This window comes from Canis lupus, chromosome 15 (genome assembly GCF_003254725.2).
Source record: "Canis lupus dingo isolate Sandy chromosome 15, ASM325472v2, whole genome shotgun sequence".
NCBI classification, from domain to species: Eukaryota; Metazoa; Chordata; class Mammalia; order Carnivora; family Canidae; genus Canis; species Canis lupus.
The window spans coordinates 49,793,818-49,816,265 of NC_064257.1; the positions used below are offsets into that span (position 1 = coordinate 49,793,818).

General features: G+C 43.1%; 1 protein-coding gene across 6 annotated transcripts in view; it reads left to right on the forward strand.

The window, feature by feature from the left end:
- LOC112654503 (splicing regulatory glutamine/lysine-rich protein 1-like) overlaps nt 1-22,448 on the forward strand; it is a 60,169-nt gene that overhangs the window by 33,430 nt on the left and 4,291 nt on the right. For 4 of the 6 annotated variants that reach the window (XR_007402342.1, XR_007402341.1, XR_007402340.1 and 1 more), the window contains 2 exons: nt 5,900-6,026; nt 7,100-7,230. The exons of 1 other annotated variant lie outside the window; for it this stretch is intronic. The gene's annotated coding sequence lies outside the window, so the exon portion shown is untranslated. The remainder of the gene's footprint in view (nt 1-5,899; nt 6,027-7,099; nt 7,231-22,448) is intronic. One more of the 6 variants, XR_007402343.1, reaches the window with a different exon arrangement.

Genomic DNA, 22,448 nt, shown 5'->3' on the forward strand with positions numbered 1-22,448 from the left:
ACAGTTCTGGATCTTCCTAAAGAATCCACATTTCTGAGCTAATCCTCCAAAATTGTCATTAATGCCAGTGAGTTTTTGGTGGGTGATTGTTGTTGGAAATAACACTGCTTAACCAACCGAGTAGTTGGGAGAGGTATATATTTAAAGTGGCCATATGAATCTTTGGGGGTGTCCTAATCCTGTTGTCTCCCTATCTTACGTGTCTTCATAGTAAATCCAGAATCTAAGCACATTGTATCATCCATGTGGCTACCCTCTTGGTCCAAGGGTGGTAGCCCTCTTCTCCTACCGACAGCATTGCCATGGCCTTCTAAATGGCCCCCTTCTTCCACTTCTGGCCTCATCTCCTATCCACCTCCCCACTCTCCAACCCAACAGCTATTCTGGACAAAGCAGCCAGTGTGATGCTCTGAAAGCTTTGGTCCTATTGCTCCCTGCTCCCTGGTTGTCCTCAGTGGGAGAAAAGCCAGAGTCATTATGGAATGCGGCCCCCACTACCTCCCCAACCTCATCCACTGCTCTCCTCTTGCTCACTCTGCTCCTGTCACATGCCAGGCAATTTTCCACCTCGGGATCTTTGCACTTGCAGCTTTCTCTGCTCAGAAGGGTGTTCTCCTGGATATTGGCATCCAAGTCTTTGCTTAAATGTCTCCTTCTGGGTGAAGCCTATTCTAATTCTATTTAGAATTGCACCCAGCCCTTTCTAGGGCTTTCCCCACTTGATTTTTCCCTATAGCACATAATAGTTATCACCTTAAAAATGTCTAATTTATTTATATTGCTCGCTGTCAGTGTACCACACCTCCACAAGCTTCACTAAGACGGGGGTTTAAAATCTATTTGGTTCACAACCGTATCCTTCAGTACCTAGAATGATGTTTCCCGCATAGTAGGTGCTCAGAAACATTTGTGAATTGAATTTGCTCAATTTTTCTAGAAGTCTTGTGGCAGTTTTCGTGTGTACAGCTTTATATATTTGAAAGGTCATGTCTGATTGGAACAAGAAAAACATTTGTAAAATCTTATACACACCATCTGGAGGCTGTTCAGCAGCCTATATATGAAATGGGTTGTAAGCGGTGGCCAAATGTCCTGTGGATAGAAATCAGCACTAAGATTCTGCTACGGCCTGTAGTTCCTTCGTAAATGAAGTTGTAGTTCATCGGCCAGAGGGAGCGTCTAAGTCTTATCTTTATTTCGGTTGTGTCTGGCGCATGGAAAATGCCATTTCTCCCACAATGTTCCTTGCTAACGAACCACTTTGATTACCCGAAATGGTTTTAAAATAAAATAAAATAAATATAAAAGGTAGATACGCTGCCAGTTCTCTCCAAGCCCATCTGTATGCTAGTTTATTTTTCACGAGGCTTGTTTCATTAGAAACTTGGACATAAATGACAGAGGCTTGTTGGGTTGTTTTTGGTCACGTATGGCAAATAGCTGGAGTGGGACAATAACTTTAGAGGCCTTTCAAGGATATTATCCAACACTTTCAGTGATCTTGTTTAGGTAGATCAGTCCTATTGGCTAAAAAGCCGTAATTATTCTCTTGACTTTTCTTTGTGAATTGATATTGCTACTGAAAATAACATCCCTGAAGACAGAGCAAGGTAATATTCATTCTTTTTAAAAGCTATCTTATTATGTTTACCTGTTAAGTATATTTCTTGCTTAGCCTGGAAGTGCTATAGTGTGACAAAATACTGTATCTTACATAATGATTGCAATTTAAAAATGAAAACCACTGGGTTATCTTTTCTTCTTTGCCTTGGTTTTGCTGGCTGTGTGATTTTTTTTTGGCTCTATCTATAAACATATATAAAATGAATAACAGTAAATGAATTACAGAGGTATAATTCCATTGAGGGTTCTGGAAACAGCTTTTAGCCTCAAGAGCCAAGCTCTTACACTCTGTGTGGGATCAGAATTGCAAGACAGAATTATAGCTCTGTTACTCAAGGTTTGCTTGTTGTTAATTTTATGGAGGACATAAAAGCTAATGTAAAGCATCTGTCGCATCCTTGACCCCTTTAAGAAACCTGTATCCATGGCAGCTGATATCAGGTAGGAGGAGGAGGCAGACCCTGAATCCTCACAGAGTATTTCAAGAAAAAGAAAAGCCTTGTCCCCTGAATATCTCTTTGACGTTACGTCTGTGTTGTGGTAAGGTTGGGGTCAATTGCAATGTATTCAGTTAACACATAGGTATTGAGCTCATACTATTGGCAAGTCCTGTTCTGGATGCTGGGGTTACAGCGGTGAACAAATCAACCAAGAAACCCTCCTGCCCTCTTGGAGCTTACTTCTGCGACAACCAAACAAGTAGAACATAAAATATGTACACGTGACAACCCATTTCACACAAAGTTGGTTAAGGAAACATAGCTGAGGAGGGGATAGGGCCTTCAGGGCTGGAGGCAGGGGCTGTTCTTTGAAATAGAATGGATAAGAAAGACCTTGCTAATGCTGTGGCATTTGAGAAGTGATCTGAAGGGACAATGAAAGCAAGGCCTGATGCAGATGTCCGAGTATAGAGCCTTCTGGGCAGAGAGGACAGCCTGTGCAGTGCAAATGCCCTGAAATAAAGTATTGGCAGAGGGAGCAGCGATGCTAGTGTGACGGAAACCTAGTGAGGAGGAAGGGGTGATGGGTTACATTTCAGGAGGTTCATTCTGGCTTCTCCACAGAAAATAGACAATTGGGAGGCAAGGATTTAAATAGGAGACCAGTCAGAAGGCTACTGCAGGAAGCCAGGCAGGAGATTAGTGTTTGGAGGAAGGTAGCTGGTGGAGGCAGGAAGATGTGGTCTACTTTACATTATATCTTGCAAATAGGGCCAACAGAATTTGCTGACAGACTGGAGGTGGTATCAGCCCACAGGCCTATTTCCCTGGAATTGGCGCCAAGGTACACAGAGATCTTTGAGATTCCTCCCTTTTTCTTCCTCCTGCTTTTCCTCTGATGACAAGTCTCAACACTACCCCACTGGCCATACTTGGGGGTTGCTTCTCTGCTGGTTTTCGCCCTGGGCACGTAGATAGCATGTGTTAGGGCACAAGAACACAATTTTGCTGCTCTTCCATTTTCCGGAACTCAGCTTCTTGCGGCCACTGCAAAAAGTTCTTGCTAAAGCTTCAGGAGTTCTCTTGGATTCGAGAACAAAAGTCTCCATCTTCCCTGCACCATCATTTTGTTGTGTCTGGTATTTCTCCACCGGAGTCCCAGATTCTGAGACCAGATGTCTCCTTCCTTCAAACTCTGCTCCAAGCCCTAATTGCTTCATGGTAGACTGATGTTATAATTGTCATATTGGCTTTTTTTTTTTTTGTTTTCTTGCTTTCAGAAAGCTGGCAGCCAGCAGCAAAACTGATCCTCGTCCAGGCTGTCTTTGTCATCCCATGGTCCCTTTCAGATTTCCCTCCTCCTTCCAATGCCCTCACCCACTGTTTCAATCTTTAAATCATTTAGCATGCTCTTTAGTAAACATTCACACCGCATCTTTTTCATCTGCAGCATGTATTTGTGTGATTTCGGATTCACAGTGGCAAGCCACTTGGAGAACTGTGAGTGAACAAAGCAAACACTGGATCTGAACTGGGGAGAAGTTCCCCCTTTTTTCCCATATCTGCTCATGTCTGCCCAGCACCAGAGAACAGAACATAATAAGCTTCATTGTGCTAGGGGATACCACTGGGAGGGGTAACTCTTAACTCTGGGATTCTTCATTCTTCTTCTTGGTGCAAATTAATTAACTGGTGTGTTAATTATTTATGCAAGTCACCAAATATTTCTGTTCTTCCAATGCACAAAAGAGGATTGTAGTTCTTGGCCTCTTTCTGGTTGGATGGAGCAACATCCCCGATTCTGGCTAATGACTTGAGAGTGGAAGTAATATTTGTTGTTTCTGAGATGGTGCCTTCAACTGCCAGGAAAAGACTCTAGAGCCTTCTTTCCCTTGGGGATGATGATTGCAACTTCTAAGGTGATAGCCCGGGTTACTGATGATGGCCTGGTTTACAGAGTGACTCTGGGGGCAGAGCCTCTTGGCAACCTGTGATTGCCATACAACATGAATGAGAAACCCTTGTTTTGGCCACTGAGGTTTTTGTTAATCACTACAGCATAACTTAGTCTATCCTGCTGGATTTATTCAGGCCATTTCTCTGTGAGAGTTACTTGACCACAGGACCATAGGCAAATGAAGGTGTGGATGGACATAAAGGACAAATCTAAGTTAGGTGCCAGAATGGCCTATGCTGGCCATGGGGTTTCTAAGGATGATGGTTCTAGAAAGAAGAACAGTGTTGCAAATGGAGGAAGTAGAAGGACCCTGAAGGCAAAATGGTTTGTCTCAGGTTGGTATGGTCTGCTATGGCTTCTCCAGGGTGATAGAAAAATATTTAGTGATCTCTGCCTAACACCAGCCCCATTGCCAGCTGTCTTGGAGCCGGGGACCCATTTGTTCAGGAGGGAACTTTTTTTTTTTTTAAGATTTTTAAATTTATTTATTCATGAGAGACACACAGAGATAGGCAGAGACATAAGCAGAGGGAGAAGCAGGCTCCTCACAGGGAGCCTGATGCAGGACTCGATCCCGGGACCCGGGGATCACGACCTGAGCCAGAGGCAGAAACTCAAACACTGAGCCACCAGGTGCCCCGAGGAGAGAACTTTGATTACACAGGACGATGGGAAGGCAAAGCCAGAGGTGTTGCTCTGTTCCATAACCTCCAGAGAGGTCAGCTAACATGACCCGTTGGCCCACGTCTATCAGGTTTATTCGACTGAGTGGTCATAGATGGACAATGCCTGTGAGGAGGTACCGCAAGGTCAGGAGAACCCAACAAGGCCCAATGCCGTTGAAGTACTACAACATGTCAGAGGTATGATTTCCAGCTTCCTGTAGGCACCATTAGCTAAATTACACTAACTGCTTCTAGTACTGCCTTTGCCAGGATCATTGTTTCTTGCTTTGAACTCTGGGGGAAGGAGGGAGAAGTAGGTGCCCTCTGCTCCCCTCCCTTTCGTGTGAAGCCTGGCAAAGGAGCCTGCTGTTTAGAAAGTTGCTTTGTTTTTAATTGGCGGGAGGAGGCCTGTGAGAGCCACTAGCTTTCTGCCTGTGTTATGATTTTGTGACAGTGTGAAGTCAATCTCAGAGCAGCTACAGCTCTCCCAAGCTGTCAGTAACTCGAGACTTCGACTCTGATTAAAACCCACGACTAAAAAAAAATTACCATAATCCAGTGACAGGCATGAAGAGAAAGCCATAATAATACTGATAACAATGTGCCGGTTAAGAGGCTATTATATTTACTGCTTTACTTCAGCACAGAGGAATCTCCTCAGGGTTGCCATTGATATAACCAGCGCCTTGTTAATGGATGTGACCGGGTGTGTGCAGGCCCTGCCTTAGATGCCTGCCGTGTGTATACCTCGGGGAGGAGGAGGAGGAAAGAGGGGCAACCAGTAATTTGTTTGCTCGAAGTTCAACTGGTGGCAGGAATAGGAGTGACGTGTTCTTTGCTCTGAACCAACGTGTTCAAGAGACCAGCAGGGAATGGGTCTCTCAGGTGTCAGTGCAACGATCCTGATAAATTGCCCGAACAGTTAGACCTGTCCCTTGAGGCCTCTTCCCTCTATGCCCTCAGAAACATCCCCATGTTGTCCCTTTGGCCCCCGGAACCATCCTTCCGTCCCCAGATCACCCAGGACACTTCTTTGCTACCCACTCCGCCCTGACGTTGTCATATCTGTGTAATATCACACATCCTGGTCTCATTTCCTTGGGGCTTTTCTAGGTGACTCCAGCTACTCGATAAGCTCATTTGAGCTAAGTTGTTAATGCTGCTAATGGTTTAGGGTGTGAGCCCTTCTAGCTCATTTATTTTTGTCTTAACAGGGACCTTTCAGCTTGAAGCCAAAGGTGTTACTACTTAGAATGTAGGGCACACAACACAAGGCTGGGTAGATGGGGGGATGACGTTTGGGAGCATGAATCTGTGTGGAGACACTTTGGATCACACCAGGTAAGTAGCTATTCCTTTGCATTCTGGGATTCCACATTTCTCTAGTTGTTGTTGTTGTTGTTGTTGTTGTTGTTGTTGTTCTTCTTTCTCCTTCTTCTCCTTCTCCTTCTCCTTCTCCTTCTCCTTCTCCTTCTCCTTCTCCTTCTCCTTCTCCTTCTCCTTCTCCTTCTCCTTCTCCTTCTCCTTCTCCTTCTTCTTCTTCTTCTTCTTCTTCTTCTTCTTCTTCTTCTTCTTCTTCTTCAAGATTTAATCTATTTATTCATGAGAGACACAGAGAGAGGCAGAGACCTAGGCAGAAGGAGAAGCAGGCTCCCTCTGGGGAGCCCGATATGGGACTCAACCCCTGGACTCCAGGATCACACCCTGAGCTGAAGGCAGACGCTCAACCGCTGAGCCACCCAGGTGTCCCTCTCTAGTTCTTTAGAAGCAGATAACACGCCACCTTTTCCAACCACCCTTCCTTTCCTGAAGTAGTATATACCGCTTGCTGGCCTTTCTGTGACTTACTGTACAGGTTCCTCACAGTCTGAACATATTTGAGGGAGGCACAGAAACCTGTTATTTAAGCAATATAGGTAGTCATGAGTCACAGTGCTGCATGGCTGAAAAACAACAGTCACTCCATTATTAGATTGGCAAGTCCCTTTGAGAAATGGTGTCATTCTTTTGGAATAAAGATTTCAAGTCTAGGGAATCTCACTACTTACCAACTAGAGGTACACATTGAAGACAAAATTTTGGTTGTATTTAGCATGGAAGGAACCCTGTATATGGTTGAGTCACAGATGTGCACACACACAAACACACACACACAGAGCAGTCCCTAACAGAGTTATTTTATGTTGGAAACAAAGGACTCTGGGGTAAGGTGGGAATTGGTGCAACATTTTTGGAGAGAAATTTAACAAGTATCAAAAGTCTTAATAACGTGCATATTTTTGGACTCAGCAATTCTAAGCCTAAGAATTTATCCTAGGATACTAGTCAGAGATAGTCACAAAGAATTATGTATAAGGACATAGGAGGATATTAATCAGAGCACTTTCTTTTTTTCTGCTATTTTGTTGGAATAGACTGAAGGAGGATACACAAGGACCTGATCCTAGGACCTAGGGCTGAACGTCCTGTCCCAAGAGCACTTGATGGAGAGTCTGGGCACAGAGCTCCAGCTGCACTGCAGTGTCTTTGGACCTAGAGGATCTAGGTATGGGGAAAAGAAGGGTGGGGGGCTCCGAGCATTCTGAGAGAGGTGATCACACCACCCTGGCCTCCCTCTCCTCCCCTATAAAGTGCAGGTGATGATACTATTGATCTCACAGAGCTGTTGAGGGTCTAAAGCTTAATAAATGAGCCTCCTGTTGGGTGTCTTTTCCCTGGCTGAAGCCTGAATGTCTTGTTCAAAATCCCCCAATAGAAGAATTCATTCATTCATTCCATACTCATTTATTAATCCCTCCCTCTGGGTATCCCCAGAATCAGAGCACTTTTAATTGTAAAATATTAGGAATAATTCACATGATAACAATAGAGGATTAATAAATGGCTATAGTATTTATAAACTAAGAAACGAAATTTAGCCATTAAAATTCCTATCCTGGGAGAATATTTAATGGCATGGTAAAATGCTCACAGTATATTTTTGGGTTAAAAAAGTAGGTTACAAGAGATAGTGAGTTTAATTTAAGTTTTGTAAAATATAAATGATATAGGTATGGAAAAAAGACTACAAGGATATAGACCTAAATGTTAACAATGGTTATCTGAGCGCTTATAGGAGTGGTTTTAAATTTCTTCTTGGTATTTCAAATTGCCAATGAGAATTATCACTTTTATAGTCAGAAATAGGTGATTAAAGAGGATAAAACTCATTTGCTCAAAAATTCATCACAGAAAACCTACTGAGGTGTCGTATAGCACATTGGAAGGCTTGGCAAACTACAGCGAGCCTGGCCGAGGTTGTTGGGGAAGCTTATGAGACGAGTTCTGGTTTTGGATTCCAGCAAAACTGGTTGGGATCCTAGTTCTGCTACTTACTAGTGGCATAGTATCTAAGCCTTAATTTTCACTTCTGGGTAATGGGGACACCAAAATCCGCCCTCTGAAGTTATCCTTAAGATTAACGGGAAGCACCCAAAAATAGTAGTTATTATTTTTAGTGGCACAGTGTTACAAGATGGTCCTTCTCAACCACCTCTGCCTCATCCATCTTCATCATCTATTAGAGTCACACAGGTCGTAGGATTTGCCCACCTATTTATGTCCACAGACTATTGTTTCATTTTACAGGCTTTATTATTCTTTAGGTAAAGAAAGGTTTAGCAGCTTAGGAGATGACCGCCATTGAGAACATGGCTCAGAGGTCCCAAGAAGAGGGGCCTTTGATGCTACGGGGGCAGGGAGGATACAGGGAGGGACAAGGGTTAGTCAAGAGGCAGAGGAATCAGGGGAAAACCTGAGCAAGAGCCTTCACTTGGTTTCTTCTGTGTGAAGAAAAGCAAAGCAGGGTAAGTAGGCTTAGAATTGGCTAGTTTGAATGATGTCAGTGGGCTCCCTACTTGTCTGGTACCCAGCACTGGTGATTAGGGCAGGTGGAGGGCAGCCTAGATTTCAGGAACCTGGTAAAGGAGGTAGCTGGGGTATGAGTTCTGGACTGGTTGGTTTGCATATGAAAGATATAGAATTCTTTATTCTCTATAGAAATTGGCTGTCCTAGGGAGGGACAGTTTCTCCAGGTCAGCGAGGCCCCAAGATATCAAAGCACCAAAAATACAGGATGAAAACACGTGATTAGTACAGTGATAGGTTGAGACAAATGAACAATTCTCTTTTATCAGCTTTATAAGGAAAAGGGCCAGACCCTTGGCCTATCATACAACGCTTGCCAACCTCTGGTCTGCAGAATCACATGCTTTTGTGCTCTCTAGTCCTATGAAACAAACCATCCCACAACCTAATGGCCTAAACCAACAACCATTTTCCTTGCTCATGATTCTGCAAGTAGGGCTGAGCCTGACAGGGTGGTTCTTTGCTGGCCTTGCCAATGCTCATTCACGTGACCACATTTAGCTGGCTATCAACTATGGGATGGGCTCAGCTGGGATGCAGGCATGCTTGGTCTCTCTCTGTCTCTCTCTCTCTCCCAGTCTTTTTCTCTCGTCTTGAAGGCTCAGGGCCTTACCTTTTCTGGATGTTCTCTCCAGCAGAGAAGATGGATATCTTAATAGTACCCCGGCTCCCAAGAAGGCAGAAGTTTCCATGACTTCTTAAGGCTTAGAACTGAAACAGGCACAGCACCATTTCTGCCACTTTTGTTAAAGCAAATCATAGGCCTAGCCCAGGCTCAATGGGAGGGGAGTACAAGCATGCGAATTCCAGGACTTGTGTATATCAGGAGGAGAGATGATAGGTGAGGCAGGGCATTTGTTCCCACAATCCTTCCACAGATTCTGAGACCCTTGGAGAGAGAAAAAACCTTGGAGGTCATCGAGCCCACACTAGTGAGGAAACCGTGATCCTCTGCTGTCTATACAGGCTGTGTGAATGTTCTGGGCTTTCTCTTAAACAAGTGACAAATTAAGCAAGGGCTCCATACTTGCTTCATGGAGAAAAAAGATCTTGAAAAGACAGGGGCCAGTTTTCAATGAGCAGGCCTCAGGGAATGAGGGCATGTTATAGTTTTAGACAAACTCTACTAGGTCACTACGGATCAAAGAGTCACCAGAATGACTTAATGAAGAGACTTTCTTGACCTCATTGGTCCCTCAAATAGTTACTTATTCTAGCTTCTGTTTTCAGCCTCTTTGTATTCGTCCTAGATCATCTTACACACTTCCATGAATTCTGTTATCACTTCCATTCTAATTACTCTACAATTTTTATTTATAAAAAGCACTGTCTCTTTTTTAAAGGCTGGAAACCTATTTTTATCAGCTCACCGGGCATCTCCATGCAAATGCCCTGTGGCACCTCAAATTTAAGTGAAACTCACGATGTCCTTCACAAAATCTGCTACTCCTTTTGTGCTCCCAATCTTAATAAAACCATTCTCTCAGTTCCTACCCTAAGTTGGGCACTTTGAAGTTCTATTTGATGCCTACTCCTCACTTCCCAAGCCCAATACCAAAATTCTATTGATTCTAGCTCTAAAACATAAAAACAAACAACACAGACACACACATGCATACACACACACCTTTGTTTTTCTCTAGTCTAGGAATATATCATCTTTTGCTTGGGCTTCTGTAACAAAATACCATAGACTTAAATACCAGACATTGGTTTCTCATACTTCTAGAAGCTGGGAAGTCTAAGATGGTGACAGTAGAGTTGGTTCTTGGTGAGGGCCTTCTTCCAGGCTTGCCAGGTAGTCATCTTCTTGCTGTGTGGAGAGAGAGAGCTCTGATGTCTCTTCCTCTTCTTTTAAGGACACTAATCTCATCATCAGGGCTCTAGCCTCATCTAAACACATTCAGCTCCCAAAATGCCACCTCCCAATATACTACATTGGTGGTTGGGTACTCAACATATGAATATGGAGAGGACACAGCATTCAGGCCACACAGGCTTTTATGAGGATGTCTACTTGGTCCTCCTCACTTTCAGTTTTTCCACACGGTGTTCAGATTTATCTTCCTATAACACATTAAGGGCACATCACTCCCTTGTGTAAAACTTTTGAATAGGTCCCCGTGTTATTTAGCCATGACATTTGCAGCAGGTCAGAACCACCTTCTATTTCAGCTGCATCTCCAATTACTCCTCTTGTCTTCTCACCTTCTCTCCTTGCTCCCCTTGCTAATACTCTTTCCTCTGGCCCCATCTGCTTGGCAAAGTGAAAACTGCTCACTCTTTGTGGCCCAGTTCAAATATAATGGCTTTTATGAAGTCTCCTCTTGAGGCAGAATTAATCATTTCCTTGTCTGGGGTTTATAGGTCAGTGGTTCTTAACTCTTGTAGCATATTTGAATCACCTAGTATATTAGGATTTCCCAGAGAGTCAGAACCAAAGTATGTATAATATCATAACACACACACACACACACACACACACACACACACACACACACAATTAGGAATTGGCTTACACGATCATGGAGGCTGACAAGTCCCAAGATCTGCAATTAGCAAGCTGAAGACCCTGGAGACTCCATGGCATAGTTCCATTTTGAAGCCAGACTGGAGACCCAGTAAGAGCCACTGTTTCAGTTCATGTTCGAAGGTAGGGAGAAAAAATGATGTCTCAGCATGAAGGCAGTCAGACAGGAAAAAGTCCCTCTTAATGGAGGCATGAACCTTTTTGTTCTATTCAGGACTTCAGTTGACTGGATGAGACCTACCCTCACAAAAACACCCAGAATATCATTTGACCAAATATCGGGGTACCCCGAGGCCCAGTCAAGTTGACATATGAAATTTACCATCACACCTGGGGAACTGTTAATATATACTAATACTGCTGGGCCTCATTCCAGAGGTCAGGAGTAGAACCTGGGCATTGATATATTTTAAATTTTCTCCTGAAGACTTGAGGGAGAATGTCAAGTAAGCTTTCCAGTGTCTGGATCCTCTAATAGACTGTGGGATCCTTGAAGGCAGGGACTGGCTTTACCCATAGTTCCTTCGATACCTGCCCACATGGTAGCTAGCTTCAGATGCTGAATTAATGTGTAATATGTAATCAAACCAGACCTGAGTATAACTATTATGGGTTGAGTTATGCCCCCCAAAAAGATATGTTGGAGTCTTAATCCCTAGTACCTTAGAGTGTGACTTTGTTTGGTTTTAGGGTTCCTGTAGATACTGCTGTAGGGTAGGCTTCTAATCTAATACAGCCAGTGTCCTTGAAGAGAAGAGGCACAGTGACAGACCCACAGACAGACAGAAGCAAAGGTTAGAGTGATACAGCCACATGCCAAGGGACCCTGCTGTTTGCCAGAAAGCCAGCAGAAGGAAGCCAGGAGGAAGCAAAGAAGAATTCCCCTACAGCTTTCAGAGAAACATGGTCCTTCCTGCCAATACCTTAACTTCTGACTTCAAGCTTCCAAAACTTTTTTTTTTACAATTTGTACCTCGAGGTTTGTGGTACCATATTATGGTAGATCTAGGAAACGAATACAATAACCAGTTAAAGATGCATTAGGAGAATGGTCTCCTAAATTTGTGGATGGTACAGTGGGGTGAACAAGAATGGTCTTTCTTTCAGTAGGATTTGAGGAAGGAGTGTTTTGAGAATTGCTTTCTTTTCTTTTAAGCTTTAAGATTTGAGAACCTGCAATTTTAAGTGATCCTGTGATATATAATTGAGTCTCTTGAATTGAACAACCTTCCAGAAATAATCATCTGAACTGGCAACTTGTCTTGTTTCACAAGCCACCCCAGAGATCCGTTAGAAATTAATAAGCAGGCACCTGGCTTATCAATTTATCCTTTTCCAGAGCTTGATCAATTCAAGACTCTTTCATCAGATGACATTTCTGGGTCTGCAAAACTCAGGATGAGGCAGTGGGCTTGGGTGCCCCTATCAAGGTCATTGAGAGGCACTGCCTGTCCAGCCATCTGCCCCTCACTCTTTGACGTCTCTTCAAATTAAACACCACACCCTGTGGTAAAATTGTTCTTGCTCTATAAATAGCTGACTTGGCTTGAGTGCACTGAAAATGTTACAGAGGAAGGGTGTCAGTGAGAAGAAAAAGGAAAGGCCATAGACTCAAGGGCAAATTTCTTGGTCTGATGATTCCAGTCTCTGAGGTGTCTCCAGAACTCTCTGTGTGAAGATGGCCCCCAGGGCCTCTTCCTCGGGCCTCCTGTCTCCTCTTCTGGGGGCTCACCCACCCAAGTGAACATTCCCCTTTTCCTTGTCCAATTTTTTCCTTGCTTGAATTTACTTTGGGTCAGGAAATTGCTACAAGGTTACTTTAAGAAAAGCACACCCTTTCTGGGGCCTCATGGCACACTTCTCATTTCAATCACATCATTACTGGATTAAAATGGAAACTGTCCACAGGCAACACATTGTTACTGATGCTTTCTGCAGCCACATCATTATAATATCATAATATAATTTTATGACCGGTTGGCCTACGGTTTTATAGGGCTGCTACAAACCTCACATCTGCTCCCGGAGAGGGGCCCTGAGATCTTCCTAACTTCTCTCTCCTTTTCTCTGTACTATTTTCTCTAACTTCTCTGTCCCCAGCACTGAGGGGGTGCTCTTTCTTCCTGCGGCTACCCCACTTGGGTGGGCTCCTCCCTGCCGTTACCACTCCAGTCAGTCAGTTCCTGCCAAAGCTTCTGGGCCTTTATTTATTAATTTTATTTTATTTATTTTTAAAGGGGGCATTGGACAGGGAGGGGGAGAGGGAGAGAGAATCTTCAGTAGAAGACAACGGTGGGTTTGATCTCATGACCCTGAGATCATGACCTGAGCCCGAGTCAAGAGTGGGATGCTTAACTGACTGAGCCATCTAGGTGCCCCTGGGGCTATTAAAAAAAGAATGTTTGGCCTTTGCTCATTCCATGTTGTACCCACTACTCATTCTTCCCACCCCTTCTCTCCACACACACGCACTTCCTGCCTCTACCGCACCCTGCCCCTCACCTCCACCCAGGCCCTCATCATTGGCCACATGCCAGTCTTTAAATCCAGTTCCTTCCTTGTGCCCCATGGAGTAAAGACAGAGCCCTGAGGCTGTGCCCAGAGACAAGGGTGCCCAGCTCCACTGAGAGGCTCGCATTCTGGTTCCCGACCCTTCCGTGTCTGAAAAAGCCGCACCTCAAAGCCCCTCATAATGGTGGGCAGTGGCTTTCCCTCAGTGACTCCTCTACCAGGCAGGTGCAAAATACAGAGGACCTGGGAATGGAGGCCTTTCAGGACTCTGCTTTCTCAGAAGTGGTTTTTTCCTCCCTGCTCCTTTCAATAGAGGATCCGGCTTCCAGGATCTGCAATGACTTTGAGGTTAACTCTGGTGTCTGCATAATGTACTGCTTGCTTATTTCTCATTGTTTATAGCTTCCTGTGGGTTAGAAAAGTAGGTTAGAAGGGCCAGCACACTAGAAAGCCCCTGGATATGGTTTGGGTTGTTCTCACTGTCTGTAAACCCAGGCCACCCCACTTGGGTCCTTTTTTTGTGGGCTCTGGAACAATGTTGCTTCTCAAAGCATGGTCTGGGGGTGAACAACCTTGCTATCACCAGGAAACTTGTTGCAAATGCAGACTCTTGGGCCCCATTCCAGACCTACTGAATCAGAACCTCGTTTTCACAAGATCCCCAGGTGGCTGAGTGTAGGGAGCACCACCTGGCTGAGTGTAGGGAGCTGTGGGGTGTTACACGCATGTATACAGTCACCCCGGGGCAGTGGGAGCCAGCTGGCCCAGCACCCCTGGTGTGGCTGAAGAACACCCTCAAGAATGTTAGCAGCCTAAGTGCATTTAGAGGTTATCAATGTGTCAGCACAGCAACCTTTTTATGGGGATTGTTTAATTAATGTTAATTGCTCTTGGCCTATTGTGTGACTTGGGCAGGATTTACGGAAAATCACCACAATCTAAAACCCTATAAAAGAGTCATTGCTTTTAGAGGCCTTGTAACTCATGCCTGGAGATACCTTCTGATCTTTTGATGTGTCTCCCAGATGCATAAATACTGCCTGCATTTGCATAAATCTCGGAGGTGGCCAGGCACTTCATTTTTAGGGGGGCAGGTGCATCCAGGTGAAGAGCAACGCTCTCCGTATGTTATGGTCTGGGTAGTAGTTGGTAGAATTTGCCTTATAAAGAGAAATGATTTATTCAGTTTTACTACCCAACTCTGTGCTTTCATGGGTTGCATGAATTTTGTTGTTATTATCACTTTCAACTCAGTGGATGTATTAAGTTGTTTCCATATCACTAGGACACCCCATCCCTCCTCCTCACTGTGTCCCACAGGTCAGGGAGAGGAAGAGGCAGGCTTGAGATAAAAGGGGAGACAGGTGATAGCTCATGAAGGGCTGTGGCCCAGTCAGAGAAGAGCCCACAGAGCCCTTCTCAAGACAGGTGCCCCTGCAGACACCACTAATAGTTTACAAGGGAAAGGGAATCACTGGGCTGGGGACCAGCCTGTCTCTGTCCACCTCATGTCTAAGATCACAACCAGTTGAGGAAAAGAACAAGTTTGTTTTTTTAACATTAATCTTTGGCCTCCTTGCCCTCTGCCCCCCTCCCCATCTTAATCCCTTTGTTCTCTTTTATTTAAAAAGGGGGTATTTTGGAGTCTTTCACGCTCTACTTTAATCATCATTAACAGGATATAACAGGATAATATTTATTACTCTCCCAAGAGGAATTGGGTTTCTGAAACTTCTACTCTTCAAATTTCCAAAAATCATTCCTCACAGTTAATTTTTTCCCTAAGTGAAGCGTGTCTTTCAACTTTGAAAGCAATCTTATTCATGGTTCTGAAGTTTTCTGTACCCTATGCATTCTATCCTGTTCTCAAATGCAGAATATCAATGGCTAGCTCAAGACAAGACCGAATCCTACTCATCTTCCCTGAGTTGGCCTCGTTTTGGTTTATTTTTATCCTTGCCATTTCTTCCAATCTCCTTGAAATCCTGTGATTACTGTAAATAGGGCAACTATCATAATGCCTATTTCACAGATGAAGAAACTAAGATCAGGGAATCTTTCTCAGGAAGCGCATCTGGGCTGGAGCGAAGACCTCTGGCTCCCTGTCCAGAGCAATCATGCCGCCCAGGACTGCCTCTGCACAGTGGCCCTGGTCCTCTGCAGGCACTAGCTCCCAGGCCACTCTGGTGGCAGCAGCACTGTGCCACTGGCCAGCCAAGTCTCTGCTGTGTGATGGGGCCACGTTTGGTTTACCCAGGGAAGGCCAAAGTCTTCCCTACTACTGAGCATAACGTACTAAGCTTGGGTCTGCCACCCTGTTGTGGGCACGGGCCCCCCTCTTTGTCAGTATCTGGGTGCTGCATAATAACACCAGTCCTCACAAATCCACCCAAATTCTTCCCTGACGAAGACTCTGTTTCTATCCCATGTCTCGTAGGCTGCATGGTAATTGGTCTGGGAGAGATGACCGATTTTTCTATGCTGAGCAGCATGTGCTATCTGTGGGCTCTCTCATTCAAATGATTCAAATTCTCTTAAATCCAGTTTCACTGTCACTTGTCATTTGTTCTGTGTCCCAGCTTTGCATCGTCTCTAATCAGGAGATCTGAATTTCTGTCATTTCACTCGTTCCAATCTGTGGATGAATTGATGGAGATTCAGTGATGCCCAGAAAAGAGAGCTAGAAAATGCTTCATTCACTCCCTTTCCCTTTTAATTGAGCACTTACGTTGCCTGAAGCCCAGTACTGGGTACTGGGGGACATAGAGACGGCCAAGGCTAGATGATTCCCACCTTCTAAAGCAAACATGCCATTGAACTCATTCATCCCCCAGTGAAATAGAACAAAATGGCCAAGAAGGAAGCTGCATTGAGCATTAAATCCCTTCCACACTCCACTAGAATCCAAATCCTACTGCAGGGATGATTGTTAGTTTTTTTTGCCCACAGATCCCCAGCCCCTAGAAGAGTGCCTGGCATGTGTTGGTGCAAAGTATTGAACTAAATTTCAGTTTGCATTATTGGCCCGGGCTCCCCATCCTCTCTAGTCCCATCCTTGTCCTGTGACTAGGTGGCCCCTTGCTGTGGGGAGAGTATCTCCCTGCTGCTTTACTTTGGGCTGGGCCACGTGCCTTGCTTGGACCAGGACCCTGCAGGGGAAGTCAATGAGAGCCTGTGAGTTCCCAGAGGCCCCTAAGACCTGCTGCCCATTTCAGCACTCTTTTGGCCTCTGTCACTGCCCCAAGAAGAGCATGTCCTGGCTAGCCCAGTGGCCTAAGGAGAATGAGAGGCAGTGCTAGAGATGCAGGCTGCAGACCTACAGTGTAGCGCAAACTGGGCTATCCTTGCCTCATATATTAGGACTCCTTCAACCCACCCACAGATGCCTGAGTGAGACCACCCAAGGTGGGAAGAAGTGCTCCAGTGGGCCCAGCCCACCCACAGGTGCATACACTATAGCATTATTATTTTCAGCCAAGATTTGGGAAGATTTGTTTTGCAGCATTATAGTGAACACAGCAAACTGAAAAGCTCTCCTTGAGCTCCTGATTTCTTTTAGGGCCTGGACTTTTAAGGTATAATTTACCCTCACGGTTGTTTCAAGACCCAGGGGAGGTTGGCAAACTTGTCTATAAAGGCTCAGATAGTAACTACTTTAGGTTTTCTAGACCTACATAGGGTCTCTGTTGCATACTCTCTCTTTCTTCATTTCTTCTTCCTCCATCCTTCCCTCCCTTCTTCCCTTCCTTCCTTCCTTCCTGCTTTACTTCCCTCCTACCATTCTTCCCATGTATATTTTATAAGAGGGCCTCTAGCTGACGAAAAGAGCTGTGGGAATCACTGAATCTCCGTCAATTCAACTACAGATTGCAAGGAGTGAAATGACAGAAATTCAGATCTCCAGATTAGTAGATGATGCAAAGCTGGAATGCAAAACAGATGACAAGAGACAGCAAAATTGGATTTAAGAGAATGTGAATTTGAATCATTTGGATCAGGACCTTCATTTATACTTTTGCTCTGGGCCCCAACCTTTAATTTGGAGAATATTAGGTACTGATTTTAGGATCCCTCTAGTCATTCTTTTCAACATTTTTAAATTTTTAAAAATTAATGTATTATTTTAAACATGCGTTCATATAAGTGGTACAAAAGCCAAAGGTACAAAATGGCATAGAGTAAAATTTAAGTCACCTGCTCACTCTTGTCCCTCTCTTTGTCCTCTAATTCTCTCTTTGGAGCCAACTACTGTTCTTTGCATAGAGAAGCATATATATATAATATATTTTTTTTCCTTTTTAGCTTATTTATTTATTTATTTATTTATTTATTTATTTATTTATTTATTATTTGTGTGTGTGTGAGAGAAAGAGAGAAAGAGAATGCATATATGAGCTGGGGGGGCAGGGAAGGGCAGAGGGAGAAGGAGAGAATCCCAAGCAGTCTCCATGCTCTGTGCGGAGACTGGTACAAGGCTCAATCTCATGATCTTGAGATCATGACCTGAGCCAAAGTCAACAGTCTGATGCTTAACCAACTGAGCCACCCAGGTGCCCTACAGTTTTCCTTTTCAAACACAAATGCGAGCCTATTCTATACGTGTCCCTTGGGGAGCATTTAATATCAGTACATCTAAAGCTACACCCTTCTGTTTAATGAATGCATAGCATAAATGGAAAGAATTTGGGCTTTTATTATGGAAGATATGGCAAAGGTTGGACTTCAATATTATAAGCTATTTGGTGAAAGCCTCTCAAGAAATTTATCCCCATTCATTTCAAGTCAGAGTCAACAAAGTGTGGCCTGCTGCTTAAATATGGCCAGGTATCTATTTTTATATTACTCATGGGCTGAGAATGACATTTACATCTTGAAAAAAGTCAAAAGGAAAATAATATTTCACGTCACATGAAATTTCTGTGAAATTCAAATTTTAGTGTTTATAAATAAAGTTTTATTGGAACATAGCTACCTTCAGTTCTTTATGTATTGTCTGTGGCTGCTTTTGCACTATTATGGTGGATTTGGTAGGTAAATCTTAAAGTATTTACTATCTGGATCTTTACAGAAGAGGTTTGCTGACCCTTGACCTAATCATAATATAGTTCAGCACTTTGATCATTTAAACTTTGGTGCCATGAGTATATGATCAATATATGTTGACCTTGTGAGAATGAGGGAATTCCCCAAAGTGTTTCACTGAAGGGAACTCTGGAATCTTTTGACTGGGCTAAATCTTCTGTAACTCTGAATCAGAAAGAAAATAGATTCTTTCATCTTATTTGAAATCCAAAAGCCAAGATGCATTAATTATCAAAAGTTATTTAAAATTTCAATCAAAATTGGACTTCCTAATGGATTGGAGTGAAGAAGTTCCTAACCTTTCTTGTAAGCATGTTCTTAATTTAGATATTAGCTGTACATTAGCAAATAAAATATGAAAGAGAGTTTGTACTAAAGGGAACTGACTTTTGGTTCCTTTCATTCTCAGAGATGAATCAGAGAGGGCAGCAACTGGCCTTTTTCAGGTTGAGAGCTGAGTAGAATTTTTCAGAAACAGTGAATCCTTATTCATGTGTTATTTAGGGATGTATCATGGTTAACAGTATTTTTGTTCCTAACATTTAAAAATGAAATTATTGTATATATAAGAAATGGAGTACCCTCCTTTTTGCAATAGCAGCAATAGTAATATACATATTTATAGTTATTTGCATCCAAGAATCTCAAAGTGATCTCTCAACTTAAATAAATACTATCAGAATCTTTAAGAGAGCCAAAGGAAAAGCAAGAATCACTTCAGTCATGTGGAAGTTAATGTTTCAGGTAACACATCTATTGTAACAACAATGCAAAGCAGTAAATTAAGAAGAAAAATGTGACTAACAAGAAATACACCTTGCAAAGGAAAATTTCTGACCAGCCTCTCTCATCTTTGAGTAGCTGTCCAGAGCTTGATATAGAGCAGCAGATCAAAATTGGGAACAGTAAGGATTCTAAATAAGAGAGGACAAAAGAGTTGTAGGCATTCTGGAAAGCTGTCCATCTGTGAATTTAAGAGTTGTCAGCTATGAATTATTTCATCAAACCCGGAACGATCAATCTTTGATGTTACATGAAGTTTTAGAGGAGTAAACAATGTTAAGTGCACTTGTTCTTCTAAAGGAAAGGAAATGGAGGATTACTTGATCTGAGTTAGTGCTCAAAACTGTAACCATTCTCAGACATTTCAAAACAGTTAACCAGCAATTCAGTTTTCTTCCTCACTCATCCATCCATCGATAGCCTCTACTGTTCAAAGGATTGAGGCAAGCAGAGTGGGACACAAAGGTGCATAAAACAAGGCCCTTGCCTACCTGGAACCTACCATTTTGTGGAAACATGGACTCCAGACCATTAGACCACTCTTGGTAATATCTTCTGCAATGCTGACTGAGTGATCCTAAGAAAGACTTGTGGAAGTTGAGCATAGGAGTAGTTACTTCAATACTTTATTTCCAGTAAAGGAAAGAGAAGCACTTCTGATTGGGGGTCAATGCAGAATTAAAAGCAGAGCATATTGGTTTGGCTCTAAGTTGTTCAGGATTACCTCCTGTGTTTCCAGAAATAGAGGAAACATCATTAGAAAACCCACTGCACTTGGATGAGCCTCCTTTCTCATTTCTCTCCCAAATCAGGAGGCTGCACAGATGGATATAGTGTGACATGTGATTTTTTTTTTCTTACAGATTGATTTCTTTTAAAAATCTTTAATCCAGTTGGAATTTAGTTTGGTGAATTGTAGATTTTTTTTCCCTTCCAAATAACCAGTGGTCTCAGCACCATTTGTTGAATGATGGGTTGTTGCTTTCTCCCACTGATTTGTGAAAATATTCAGAGTCACCATGTGCTGTGTCTGTTACATGTCACGAGCTTTGATACATTGTGTAAGGAACTTGTGCATCTTCTAGATCACTCTGGGTCAGAAGTTCCTGTGTTTGTAAATTCTCTATCTTAGGAACCTTGACCAAGGAGAGGAGCTTGCCTTGACTATAAGACTTGAAAATGCCGAGAACTTATTTTCCCGGCCTCCTCTGCACTTCGGTTAGGAACATGTGGTCAAGGCTCAACCAATTGCTTAGATTTCACAACTGGATCTGTTGATTCACAGTAGGTGGAGCAAGCAAAGGCCATTGGATATGTGATGTCTACAATTCAATTCCTACTTTCCAGGAGTAAATGGGGCAGTGTTAGCTGTAAGCAGCCAAGCGTTCAGTGTGGGGCTGGGAGTCTTCACATGCTCTCTGCTGCCTTAGATTTCTGCTGTTCTGGCTGCTGCCCTACCTTCTTTGGTCTCCTTTTCCCAAGCCTGACTCTTCAACCCTCCCAGAAATTTTGTAAGCAAAACAACAGCCTCGAATAAATTCCCATTCTTCCCAAGTTAGCCAGAGTATGTCTCTGTAACTAAAAGCCTAGATTGATACATACAATTATCACTTGGTTCTCAAATCCTCACACCTTTCAAGATATATCTCCCCACATTCATTAGATTTAGGTGACTAATATTTAGTAAGAGTATTAACTTGCTCAAAAGCACACAGCTAAGCAGTGGTAAAACTGGAATTCAAATCCAGGTTTGAATTTGTCTGATTTTAAAGTCCGTAACTCTTTCCATTCTATCACACAATGTTAACGTTATCATGGAATACATTACACACTTGCACACACATGAGCAGGATTTTTTTTGTCCATGATCATGCTCTATTGGTCTAGTCATTTATTCTTGTGCCAGCACCACACTTTTTTATTGCAGTTTTATATTAAGTTTAAAAATCTGGTGCATAGCATATTCTCCTTTATTCTTTTAAATCTTTTTTTGAACCCCTTCTTGAATGTTTATTTTTCTAGATGAACAATTGAACAATGTTTTGTAAAGTTTTCCAAAGACACGGAGGGACGAATGAGCAGCTTTAATTTCAGATGCTTCAACCTTAGTTATTTTCGGTTAACAAAGTTATGTGAGGTATTCATAGCTTCCACATGTGTATGTGCACACACTCACAAATATATACTTATATAAAGAATTTTTGTTTGTGAGCTTCAGCATCTTTAGACATTTTCTAGAAGCAGAAACTGTAGCAGTGTTGGCCCAAGAAGCTTTTTCACATTAAGGCTGGCCAACAAGCTGAAAGAAGATGCCTGTGATAAAAGAGTAGCAGCAGGGAGGAGAATAGTTTGTCACAGGCTTTATTTTTTATATTGCTTTGTTCCTGCAAAAAACAGCACGGTTCACTTTGAGTCATTTTTTTTCTCCAAGCATAATTTTGATGCTATGGGAATTCTTGCCAAGTGACATCCAGCAAACAAATCCCAGAAGAATATCTGATTTGTGTTTGCACACAATTTTCCTGGTGTGGATCCTAGGTAACAGAAAGGCTAAATAATGTCCATGGTCCTGGAGAATTTCTTCAGTTTTGGAGTTGCTGAGACTCTGTTAAAGCCCAATGGTACTGAGAGTCCCTGCTTGGTCCAATGAACCAAGAGGATAATTTCCTCCTCTTTAAGTGGATGCATATTTGATACGTATATATTCATCACAAGTTAATGAAAAGCCTGTGCTTTCGGTCCAGGAGGACACCAGGCTCTTCCTTTTCTCTTGCAGAAAAACATCCAAGTAAAAACATCCCTGTGAGAATTCCCCATAGGAAACTCCATGCATCTGCTCAGATTAAAAAGGCATCAACTTATTTATTTCCTCTAATAGAGAGGGACTTCTCTGAACACCGAGTTCTCTCCTGAAAGGCCAGCGCCTTGGTTCTGGGAATTGTGAGCTCTCG